Below are 13,312 nucleotides of genomic sequence, written 5' to 3' on the forward strand. Positions count from 1 at the left end.
CGACTAACATTGTTAGTCGCAAGTGTTACAATCCGGTAATAAAGAACAAAGAACCCTGATTTCGACTCAGTCTGGTGTTTGTCTCACTCATTCATGAACAAAGCAGACCTAACAATTTGCAGCAACAATACTGGTGTATCCTCTGTTGGGGATGAAGTAATGTGCCATGGTCCTGGTGCATTGTGGGTGGGTAGGGGTGAGGGTGGGGGAGATGAGTGATCAGTGAAGGTCTCCAGAGACCCTGAGGGTGCCAAATGGGGACAGTGTCCTCATGCTCATCAGGGTAGGCGTATTGGGGTTTGCATGGAGGAGGTGGACCCTTCTGACCATGGCTCCTCACGTGTTTCTGGAGTAGGACTGGCCCTGGGGATGTCAGCCACGTCAGCTGTGCAGTCCCAGTTGCAGAATTCCTGGGAAAGGAAAACATATGTTCATGAACTGTGGGATTCATGGCAGTACATAGAAAAGACCTGATGGAGTAGAGTGCCTCTGGGAGGACTTCTTGCCAGCGGGAGACTGGAAGGCCCCTAGAACACAAGGCTAAGAGAACAGCCTTCCAAACCATGATGTTCTTCCTTTCCACTTTCCTGTTCTCCCGGGGATTGTAGCTAGTGGTCCTGTTCGTGGCAATGCCTCTGGCCAGCAGGTACTGGCGCAGCTTGTCACTCATGAAAGAGGACCCACAGTCGCTATGAATATAGCTGGGGAAGCCGAATAGAGTGAAGAGACTGCGCAGGGCCTCGATAACTGTGGCAGCTGACATGTCAGAGCAGGGGATTGCAAACGGAAAACGGGAGTACTCATCATAACATTGAGGAAGTACACATTGCGGTCCATAGTGGGCAGGGGTCCTTTGAAGTTACTCAGGCATTCAAAAGGGCTGTGACCTTTATCAACTGTGCTCTGTATGGCAGGTAGAAAGGTGGTTTGCACTGTGCGCAGATCTGGCAGCTTTTGGTTATTGATCCGATCTCTTCAGTAGAGTACGGCAGGTTGTGGGCTTTGACGAAATGGAAGAACCTGGTGACTCCAGGGTAGCAGAGATCATGGTGAAGGACTTTTAAGTGGGGAATCTGTATGCTGGGACAGGTCCCACGAGATAGGGCATCTGGGGACTCATTGAGTTTCTCGGGCTGGTGCAGGGTATCGTAATTGTAGGTGGACAGTTTGATTCTCCACCTCAATACATTATCGTTCTTGATTTTACCCCACTGATTATTGAACATGAATGCAGCAGCCCGTTGGTCAGTTAGCAGGGTGAATCATTTATCACCAGTTAGTGTCTCCAGTGACATTTGGCTTGACATTTTGGGGCTCTGGAGGGTATGGGAAAAGAAAGCAAAGGGTCGGCCCACCTGGTTAAGTGTGGCAGCCAGAGCAAAGTCTGACGCATCACTTTCCTCCTGGAATGGGATGGATTCATCCACCACGTGCATTGTGGGCTTGGAAATATCTGCCTTGATGCGGCTGAAGGCTGCACGGGCCTCTTGCATCAGAGGGAAAGAGGTGGATTTGACGAGAGGTGGGCTTTGTCTGCATAGTTATGGACCTACTGGGCATTGTAAGAGAAAAAGCTCAGGAACCTTTTTAGGGCCCTAAGTCTGTGGGGGAGGGGGAGTTCCAGGAGTGGATGAATGGAGTCAGGGTCTGGACGAATGACTCCGTTCTCAATATCACAGCCAAGGATGGCAAGGCGGGTTGTACGAAAGACACACATAGCATTATTGTACATGAGATTGAGGAACTTGGCAGTTTCAATGAATTTTTGAAGGTTGGCGTCATGGTCCTGCTGGTCATGGCTGCAGATGGTGACATTGTTGAGATACAGGAATGTGGTCTGCAGCTGGTACTGATCTACCATGTGGTCCATATCACGCTGGAAGACTGAGACTCCATTGGTGACGCCGAAAGGGACCCGCAGGAAGCGGTAGAGGTGGCCATCCAAGTTGAACCCAGTATATTGGTGGTCCTCTGGGCGGATAGGTAGCTGGTGATATGTGGATTTCAGGTCAATGGTAGAAAAGGCCCAATACTGTGCGATTTGGTTCACCATATCGGATATACGGGGGAAGGGGTACGCGTCTAGATGTGTGTATCTATTAATTGTCCACTACTTGTGCTGGGTTCAATGATGCCCTCATTAAGTAACAACTTCACCTCCGTCCAAATAAAGGCCCTGCCCCCGGCATAGTATCTCCTACTTTTGATGGTGATGGGTTTACAGTGAGGGGTGATATGGGTTGCCAGCTTGGTGTATTGGCGGGGGGGGGGGGGGGGTTGGGCTTAAAGTTAGGTGGAGTGCAGTGGCCGATTGGTACTGGTTACAGACAGTGAGGGGTGAATGGGGCTCATCGAACTCCATCGTCACACTTTTAAGGCAACATTGAAAATCAAGCACGAGTAGCATGGCAGCACAGAGCTGCAGCATCACCAGAAGTTTAAAGGCTTTACAGCAGTGGTTCTCAACCTTTTTCTTTCCACTCACATACCATGTTAAGTATTCCCTATGCCATAGGTGCTCTGTGATTACTAAGGGATTACTTAAGGTGATATGTAGGTGAAAAGAAAAAGTTTGAAAACCACTGTCTTAATCGTACCTAATTGACTCGTTATGTGCATGGTTTCATAACTCCAAAGGAAATGGGCGAATGAGAATTTTTCTCAAGCAAAATATTTCAGTAACAATTGGGTCTAGAGCAGTGATTCTCAACCTTCCCTTCCCACTCACATACCACCTTAAGCAATCCCTTACTAATCACAGAGCACCGACAGCATCGGGATTACTTAAAGTGGTACGTGAGTGGAAAGAAAAAGGTTGAGAACCGCTGCTTTATAGTCTGTACCCTACACAGTCAGAGTCACTACACAGTAGCCGAGGACATCTGCCATATATGACTTTGAGATCAAGGAGACCTTTTGGTTTACTGGCCATACCTCAAGGGAGTAACGCTGCACTGTGTTGAGATGAATGAAGCTCTCTGTGCTCCTATTCTCGAATAGGCAATTCATCACATGGCCATTTACCTGACTGTCCATCATTTACCTGGCAAGTTGATGAGGGCTATCCTGGGTGAGTTGATGCCGGCTGTCCTGGGCGAGTGTGATGAAGGCCAGTGTCTTATGGTTAAGGCAGAGAGATCTCGTGCTGATTTGGAAGATGGCAATGACCAAGATGGCAGCTACCACAACGGTGCTGCTGAATCCCAAAGATGGCGCTCAAATTGGCAATCCCCATGACTCGCATGTGGCGCTGCTAGTTCCTGGTGATGGTGGCATCCCAGGATCCGTACACAGTGGTACTGGGAAGGGGTTTAGCATTGTTTATCTTCTTCCTGCAGCTGGAGCAGACCGTGTCTTTCACTGGGCAGTGTTTCCTCGGGTGCTTGCCCAGCCACAGAAGTAGCAGTTTGGGTGCTCCCGGAGTACCGCAGTTGTGGTTGGGTTGCTGACTGCACCTGGCAGTGGTGATAGAAGGTGTTCCCAGGGTACTGCCACTGTGGTTTGATCATTAGCAGGACGAGGGGGTGGCAATGCGTCCTAAGATGGCGGCACATGGGGCAACCCCATGAGGTGGCTGCATTGTTGCTTGAGTAGGCTTCCTTATTCTGGAGGGTCATTTCCAGCATACCTGCCAGTTCAAATGCTCTTCGCAGACTTAGCTCCTCTTGCTTCAATAATCTTTGGCGAATGTAGTTCGACCTGATCCCTGCAGCATAGGCATCCCTGATCAGGTCCTCCATGTACACCGCAGCCGAAACAGCCTTACATTCACAGGCCCGTCCAAGGGTTCACAGAGCCTGGAGGAACTTGGTGTTTGACTCCATGAGTTGCTGCTTTCAGGTCACCAGGAGATGCCTGATGTAGACTTTGTTAATCTTTTGTAGATACTGGCCCTTTAGAATATCCATGGCCTCCTGATATGATGTGGTGTCCCTGATCATCGAGTACATCAGTGTGCTGACTCGGGAGTGCAGTACCTGTAATTTGTCAGTTTCTGTTTGCATGGTGGCTGAAGACATCTGCAGGAATGCCTTGAAACAGTGTAGCCAGAGCTCAAAGCTGGTAGATGCCTCAGGTGATTGAGGGCCGATTTCCAGCTTCTCTGGGTTCAGGATCAGCTCCATTATAAAACTAAAGCTAATAACATTGATGCACCATCAACGACTTCAAAAGACTGAAGTTTAACAAATTGATAGGCTTTTATTAGCTTTAGAATAAAGGCACATCCATGCTGTTCAACTGTTCTGCACTAGGGAGGAGTCTGTGGAATAGTCACCTTCATTTTGGAGACTATGAGAGGAGCCACAGGTACAGTCGGCCAATGGGTGTGCCCAAACAGATAAATATATACATACAATGGTTTACTACGGGGGTTTTCACTCAGTGTCAGCTCCTCAATGCCCAGTAATGGGAGGAAGCTAGACTGTGGGTCTTCCACACAGGGCCCTCATGTTGGCTGCACCAAGCCTAAGTGCATCCCTCAGCATATACTCCTGCATCCTGGAATGTGTCATTCAAGCATTCCTTTTTCCTGGTAGATCAAAGAGCATCTTTCACTGAGTTGATGATCTTCCAGCAGTTCCGGATCTTGGACTCAGAGTGTGTCCCTGGGAACAGCCCATAGACCAGAGAGTCCTCTGTCATGTTACCACTGTGGATGAACCGTGACAAAGCCCCTTGCATCCTTCTATGCATTCAGCAAAGAGGTGGGCAACAATTTCCACTCCATTACAGCCATCCAAAGGACAATGTGCATGGAGGGTGATGTTCCAATTGTACAAGAATGATCTCATTGGGAGGGCTCCTCTCATTACCAGCCAGGCCAAGCCCTGGTGTTTGTTTATGAGCCCTGGCGATGAGGCATTCTACCAGATAACCTAGATGGTCTGCTCAGGAAAACATTCCACTGGATCCATCGAGTCCTCATCTCTCAGTTTTTGCAGGATGTTCCATGCTGACCACTGCCTGATGCTTTGTGGTTGAAGGTATTGTTCTGGAAAATCTTTTCCATGAAAGATAGGTGTTGTGGCAAAGTCCAGCTAATTGGGACATTGCACAACAATGGGGCCAGGCCCATCCTTCACAACACCTGGGAGAGGTAGGACATCAGCATATAGTGGCACTTTAGTGCCCTCGTAGTTTGGTTCCACGCACAGCTTGATGCAGCCACACACGAAGGTGAGGATGTGAGCCACATTGGGTACACCTTTGCCCCCATTTTCTGGCAACTTGTACATGGTGCTTCTTTGGACGCTATCTATTTTGGACCCCCAAATGAATCTGAAAATTGCTTTGTAGTATCAGTATTTAACATTGGGTACAGTACTAGTGGGACAAGTTATTTCATTGTATAACAGTGGGATACAGAACTGGTGGAATTGGAACTCTCAATGTATAACATTTGTACACAGTACTGTTGGGGTTGGGTCTGTCACCATACAGCAATGGATACACTACTAATAGGCATAGGTTTGATGCAATAAATTACAGGGTTAAAGTACAGGTTGGCAAAATCCTTCACTTTGTAACACTGGGCACAATGCTAGTGGATACAGGTTTCTCATGGGCATCAGGAGTTGATACAGACATAACAAACTGTTAGATTTGTTGAATTACCATCCCCAGCCCCCGATCCAGGTTTTATTCTTCTGTCTAATGCTCTCCCAACTGAGCTATTTCGGCAGAATTGGTTTTATTTTTCTTGACATCAAACAGATGAACAGGAATTTGAAGGTTTCCTGGTGAAGCTGGTAATGTAAAGTACAATAGATATTATGGGTGAACATGGAGCAATTTTGCCTAACCTGCTCACTTACAGGCCCGGTGGAATGTTTGGAGGAAGATATGGACAGCTGGCTTTTTTTTTTAAAATCACTTTGCATTCACACTGAATGGCCCAGAGTGTTTTCTCTTGTGTTCCTCTGCATTACCACCAGTTTGGAAACAGAAAGGTTCAGTAACGATCATCAGATTTCAGGAACAGGAAACTGGCAAATCCTACATTACGTTTTCTCTTTCCTCTTCAATTGATTCATTGTCACTTTATCCAAGGTCCTTTTTTTGCATATTGAAGCCTCTGGTAATGTTGGAATTTGCTGTCCCACCCTATTTGCACCTGAACCAAAGTAGCAGCAAAAAGTCAAGACAGCCTCCGTCATCCCAGTACCCATAAGGGCGACAATAACAGGCCTCGATGACTACCACCCTGTAGCACTGACCTCCAATTAAATGCTTCAGGTGTCTGCTGATGGAACGCGTCAAAGCACACCTCCCAGAGATGCTGAATCCATTTCAATTTGCCTATAGAAGAAACCGTTCGACAGATGATATATAACCTTGTCCCTTCACTCTGTCCTGGCCCATCTGGAGAACAATGCCTTGTACACCAGGCTGCTGTTTATCAACTTCAGCTCACTGTTTAATATGACCATTCCCCAGAGGCTGGTGGAAAAGCTGTCCTCGCTTGGACTCAGCACCTCTCTTTGTAACTGGATCCTGGACTTCCTAACCAAAAGACCACAGTCTGTCTGGGTTGGTAGCAGAATGTTGAGTACAGTCATGCTGAGCCCTGGCCCACCTAAGGGCTGTGTGCTCATCTTACTCCTGTTCACACTACTGACCCACGACTGCATCGCTAGATCCAGCTCCAACAGTGTCAACAAGTTTGCAGATGACCCAACAGTAGTTGGGCTCATCACCAATTCACCAATGATGAGTCGTTCTACAGAGAAGAGGTGGACAATCTCATGAAATGAGGCGAGAGTAATAGCCTGAGTCTCAATGTGGACAAGATGAAGGAGATGATCATGGACTTCAGGAGGACCAGGAATGAACACTGTTCTCTACACATCAATAACCCTGTAGTAGAGAGAGTGGAGAGCACCGTACCTTGGAGTTCACTTAACTAGTGACTTACCATGGACACACAACATCTCCTCACTTGTCAAGAAGGCACAACAGTGATTGCACTTCCTGAGAAGACTGAAGTGGGCAAAGCTAATGGTTACCATTATGTCAAGCTTCTATAGGTACTCTATTGAGAGTGTCCTGTCCTGGTGCATTACAGTGTAGTATGGTTGCTGCTGTGAAATGAATCCACAGGGCTATAAGAGTGGCATAGAGATCACTGGAGCTGCCCTCTGTCCATTGATGTGATCTACCAGGATCATTGTATGAATAGGGAGCACAAAATCATTGAGGACCCCCTTCACTCTGCAGACAGAATCTTTCAGCTGCTCCTGTCGGGGAAGAGATACAGGAGTTACAGAGAAAGGCTGAGGACCAGCTTCCTTCCATGGGCATTTAGAATGCTGTACAACCAAAAGAACTGCTCTTGCTAACCACCTGAGACTCTTATATGTACAAATCAATATTTATTTACTTACTTGTAGAGATAAAACACTTGTCCTACATGTGTATTATTTGTCTGTATGTGCATTATATCTGGTTGTGCATCTGCATGTTTTGGACCGAGGGCTGGAGAACATTGTTTTGTCAGGTTGCACTTGTACAATCAGATGACAGTAAACTTGACGATTTAAATGACCACTTATTGGTAGTGCAAGAAAAAAACTGCGCACATGTAAACAAATAAAGAAATGTAAAAAAACTGACTGTGCAGTACAGAGAGGATAAACAAAATCAATAAAGTGCAAAGTAAGAGTCCTTAAATAAGCCCTTGATTGAGTTTGTTATTGAGGAGTCTGATGATGGGGCAGGCAGCAGCAAGAACAGAGCATGTGCTGGGTGGGGTGGGATCCTTGATGATTTCTGCTGCTCTCCGATGGCAGCATTTCCTGCAGATGTTCTTGATGGTGGGGAGGGTTTTGTCTGTGATGCCCTGGGCTGTGTCCACTACCTTTTGAAGTTTTTTTACTCATACCAGACCATGATGCAGCCTGTCAGCAGTTTCCCACACCTATCTATAGAAATTTGCCAAGGTTTTCAATGTCATACTAAATATCCACAAAAGGGTGGAGCTGAGGAACGAGAAAGGCATGACCACACTACGGGGTTGTTTTATAGACCGCCCAATAGTCAATGAGAATTGGAGGAGCAAATCTGTCGAGAGATAGCAGATGGCTGCAGGAAACATAACATTGTGATAGAAGGAGATTTTAATTTTCCACATATTGACTGAGACTCCCACACTGTAAAAAGGCTTGGACTTTGTCATATGTGTTCAGGAAAGTTTTCTAAATCAATATATAGAGGTACCAACTAGAGAGAATGCAATACTGGATTTCCTTTTAGGTAACGAGACAGGATAGGTGACAGAAGTATGTGTAGGCATGTAGTGGCTCACCGGAGGTTTAATCGAACTGGCTTGGGAGATTCTGAATGACGTCATGACATCACAATGTGATGACATCATTTGGAACGCGTGGGGTTTTAAAAGCTGCGTGTAACTGTTTGAGTAAAACGACTTTTACTGAACTTCGACTTGACCATGTCTGGTCATTTTCTCATTCTTCACTTCACACTGCGACACAGTTGTTACATTGGTTTGGTTCGGGAAGGCTGAGGTGCAGTTCCACATTCACAAGATAGAAGTGGACACCACTAAGTACTATCATGTGGTAAGCGCCCTCAACCATGACACGGCCGGTCGAAAAGTGGATTTCCTTTGGGACCCACCAGCTCTCAGCAAGTATGAAGCCCTAAAAGCCCTCCTGCTCCAGATTTATGGTCTCTCACGATGCAAGCAAGCTGTATGGCTTCTCCATATCAATGGCCTAGGGGACCGCGCCCCTTCGGAGTTAATGAACGACATGTTAGCACTGGCAGACGGCAACAATCCTTGCTCGCTCTTTGAGCAGTTGTTTTTAGAACATATGCCAGAAGACATCCACCCTCAAACAGTGGTTGCCCATGCAGATATTCTGTGGCATGTGAAACAGCAAGGCCCAAGGCCCACAGAAATTAATGATGCATCACAGCCAAAGGCCCAGACTCCGCGAGTACCAGCGACGAGGGCACACACTCCCCCAGACAAGCATGACAATGGCTGCGGCTACTGGCCACCGTAACAGCTGACTCTACATCTGAGACAAACTCTCCCAGTGCAAATTTCTAGTCCTCCTTTGGGCATTGACACCCGTACCAGGAGCGCGGGTCCGGGGCTTACTGTGGTGAATAAGTTTGATTCGTACGTACGGCACACGGACTATATCCCTGAAATTTGGTGACAATAAGTTCACAAGGAAGTTCATTTTTGTTGCTGTGTCCTGGCCATTGCTAGGTGCCAACTTTCTCAGAGCCCACTCACTGATGGTGGACTTAAAAGGGCACTGGTTGGTGAACACAACGTTCCAGACTTTCCACCTTGGAAAAGCCAAACTACCTGTCCCACACCTAGATGCAGAGGAGTATTCAAACAACGAATTCGCCAAACTTCTTGCAGAATTTACGACATTGTCACTCCCCAGTTCTCCACTGCCACACCCAAAAATGGTGTCGCGCACCACGTCCTCACCCAAGGACCAAGCCCAATTCTTGCTGCCCAAAAAGTTGTGGTTTGCAAGAGTTCTACAAAATGGAGGAACTTGAAATCATACACAGATCTGATAGCCCATGGGCTTCCCCACTGCATATAATACCCAAAGCCACAGGAGGCTGAAGACCTTGCGGGGATTACAGGTGTCTCAATAACCCTACCACTGCAGACTGCTACCCTGTACCCCATATACAGGACTTTACAGCTAATCTTCATAGGACCAGGATATTTTCTAAAATTGACTTGGTGCGTGGGTACCACCAAATACATGTAAACCTGGATGATGAGCTCAAGACCGCCATCAATACACCATTTCAGCCTCTTCGAATTTTTGAGAATGTCTTTTGGGCTCAAAAAGGCTGCACAAATATTTCAGCGACTGATTGTTGCAGTGGGGCATGGCATGGACTTCCTTCTCATATACTTGGATGACATACTCGTCGCCAGCCACTCCCACAAAGAGCACCTGCAGCATCTGGGTTTACTCTGTCGCCACCTACAGGAGTTCAGCCTAACTGTGAACCCTGGCAAGTGCAAATTCGGGCAGTCCTCTCTTGAATTCTTGGAACATCAAATCAGTAGTCGGGATGTCATTCCATTGCCTAGCAAGGTGGAAGCCATCCTCAAATCCGCGAAGCCCGATATGGTCAAAGGATTTCAGGAATTTATGGGGATGTTCAATTTCTTTCATTGCTTTCTATCTTCTGCAGCTCATATTATGAAATCTCTCTTCAACCTCATGTCCAGTGATGCTAAAGAACTTGAGTGGACAAGGGAGATGACGGTAGCATTCCAACAGACCAAAGACGCCCTAGCAAAGGCAACATTGCTGGTCCATCCACAAATGGTTGCACTAACCACCTTGATGATAGACACGTTTGACGCACAGTACGTGAGGTCTTGGAATAATACACCAATGGACAATGGAAACCACTAGCTTTTTTTAGTCAGCACCTCCACACTCCGGAAACAAAATGCAGCATACTTGATAGAGAACTGCTGGCTCTTTACCTAGCAGTCGGACACTTCTGCTATTTTTTTGGAAGGCAGGGACTTCACGGTTTTTACTGACCACAAACCACTAACTTTCACCTTCACAAAGGCATGAAATCCTTGGTCAGCCCACCAGCAACGCCACCTATTTTGCGTATCTGAGTTTTCAACCAGGATTAAGTGTGATGGCTGATGCTCTGTCCTGCTCCTTCATTCAAGCAGTACGTGCCCTCTCTCCGGGTGTAGACTACATGGTGCTCGCCAAAGCTCAGTGCCTGGACAACTAACTCCCAGCTTATAGAACTGTTTTCACAAGCCGGCAACTTGAGGATGTAGCCTTTGGGCCGCAAGGTACCTCTCTCCTGTATGACGTTTCCACAGGTCAGCTTTGCCCTATTGTCCCTGCTGCGTGGAGATGTTATGTTTTCAATGCCTTTCACGGACTGTCCTACCCCTTCATTTGAGCAACGGTCCGTCTGATAGCCAGCATGGACTCAAAAAGCAGGTCATGTACTGGGCAAAGCCGTACACAGACTGCCAATCTGCAAAAGTGTAAGCGTTGCCTCAGCCTTTCCAGCCACTGCAGCGCAGATTCAACCATGTACATGTCAATATTGTCGGCCCGCTTCCAGTGTCATGAGGGTCTAGGTACTTGTTAATGTTCATTGCCAGATTCACTAGGTGGATGGACTCATGAGCCAAAGCTTTTATTTCTGCCTGGGTATCTTAGTTCAGCCTACCCACACACGTCACCTTCAACAGAGGCTCACAGTTTACCTCCGCACTCTGGGTCATTTTGTCACGACTGCTGGGAAAGTAGCTCCACCACACGACAGCCTACCACCCACAGTCAAATGGCCTGGTGGAGTGGTTCCATAGGTACATGAAGGCTACACTGATGGCCTGCCTCCAGGAACCTAATTGGGCAGACAAGCTGCCCTGGATCCTCCTAGGAATAAGAACGGCACCCAAGGAGGATCTCAACTCCTCATTGGCTGAATTGGTTTATGGAGCCCCGATCATTGTACCTGGGGAGTTTGTGCCTGCAGCATGCAGACAAGAAGTACCACTGACTTAAGTGGCTCCAGTTCCCACATCCAGGCATGGAACAATGATTCCCTTCATCTTAAAGGTACTCCAGGACTGTGAGTTTGTATTTGTGTGTATAGATGCACATGGGCCACCCTTACAGAGGCTGTATGAGGGCCCCTTCAGAGGGCTACGAAACAATCGTACAACCTGTGTACTGGACATTGGGGCGGCATCCATACATTTACGATTGACTGACTAAAGTCTGCTCACTCGACCTTGATCGTCCCTTTCCACGAGCCCCAATGCCCAAGAGAAGTGAACAGTAACTGCAGCAGAGGTTTAGCCTCCTAATGCCAGTTCGGGGTGGGGGGGGGGGGGGAGTCATGTAGTGGTTCACTGGAGGCTTAATCAAACCAGCTTGGGAGGTTCCAAGTGATGTCATGATGTCACAATGTGATGACATCATTTGGAACACGCTGGGTTTTAAAAGCTGCGTGTGACTGTTTGAGTAAAACGACTTTTACTGAACTTCGACTCAAACACGTCTGGTTATTTTCTTGTTCTTCATTTCGCACTGTGATACAGTTGTTACAGGGGAACTTTTTGGGTCCAGTGATTATAATGCCATTAGTTTCAAGTTAATTATGGAGAAGGATAGATCTAGGCCTCAGGGCGAGATTCGAAATTGAAAAAAGGAAATTTTGAGGAAATGAGAAAATATCTAGAAGCCATGGATTGGGGTAAATTCTTTTCAGTCAAGGATGTGAGAGGTAAATGGAGGACACTCAAAGGCAAAATTTTGATGGTACAGAGTTGCATGTTCCTGTCAGGATTAAAGGCAAGGTTCGCAGGCATAGAGAATCTTAGTTTTCAAGGGATATTGGGGATTTTGTTCAAGAGAGAGGAGTGTAGCAGGTATAGGCAACATGGAGCAAATATGTTACTTGAGGATTATAAAAAATGAAAGCAAACCTCAAGAAAAAAATAATGAAGGCTAGTCAATGTGAAGGAAAATCCTAAGGGTTTCTACAGTTGTATTAAAAGCAAAAGGATAATAAGGGACAAAATTGGTCCCCTCGAAGGTCAGTGGTTGGCTTTGTATGGACCTAAAAAGTAGAGGGGAGATCTTAAATGCTTTTTTTCATCAGTATTCACTCAGGAAACAGTCGTGGGAAGTAAGGAAAACAAGCAGTGTGGTCATGGAACCTATATGGATTAAAGAGGAGGAAGTGCTTGCTGCCTTGAGGGAGACTAGTTTTAAAATTTCAGGGGCTCTGGCAGAAATATTTAAAAACTCCTTGACCATGGGTATGGTGCTGGAGGATTGGAGGGTAGCTCATGTTGTTCTGTTGTTTAAAAGAGGATCCAAAATTATAAGCCAATTAGCCTGACCTCAGTAGTAACTGAATTTATGTAAGGTATTCTAAGAGACTGGACATACAATTATTTGGAGAGTCTGAAATTGATTAGGGATAGTCAACATGGCTTTGTGCATGGTAGGTCGTGTTTAACCAATCTTGTAGAGTTTTTCAAGGAGGTTACCAGGAAAGTTGATGAAGGAAAGGCTGTGGATGTTGTCTACTTTGTGGACTTTAGTAAGACCTTTGACAAGGTCCCACATGGGAGGTTAGTCAGGAAAGTTCAGACGCTAAGTACTCATGGTGAAGTAATGAACTGGATTTGACAATTGCTGGATGGGAGAAGCTAGAGAGCAGGGGTGGATGATTGGTTCTCAGATTAGAGGCCTATGACTAGTGGTGTGCCTCAGGATCTGTGCAGGGACCATTGTTT

At 46.7% G+C, this 13,312-nt stretch overlaps 1 protein-coding gene across 11 annotated transcripts in view; it reads right to left on the reverse strand.

Annotated features, from left to right (window-relative positions):
• med27 (mediator complex subunit 27) overlaps positions 1–13,312 on the reverse strand; it is a 521,819-nt gene that overhangs the window by 100,110 nt on the left and 408,397 nt on the right. The window lies entirely within an intron of this gene.

The sequence above is a fragment of the Narcine bancroftii genome, chromosome 1 (assembly GCF_036971445.1).
Source record: "Narcine bancroftii isolate sNarBan1 chromosome 1, sNarBan1.hap1, whole genome shotgun sequence".
Taxonomy (NCBI): Eukaryota; Metazoa; Chordata; class Chondrichthyes; order Torpediniformes; family Narcinidae; genus Narcine; species Narcine bancroftii.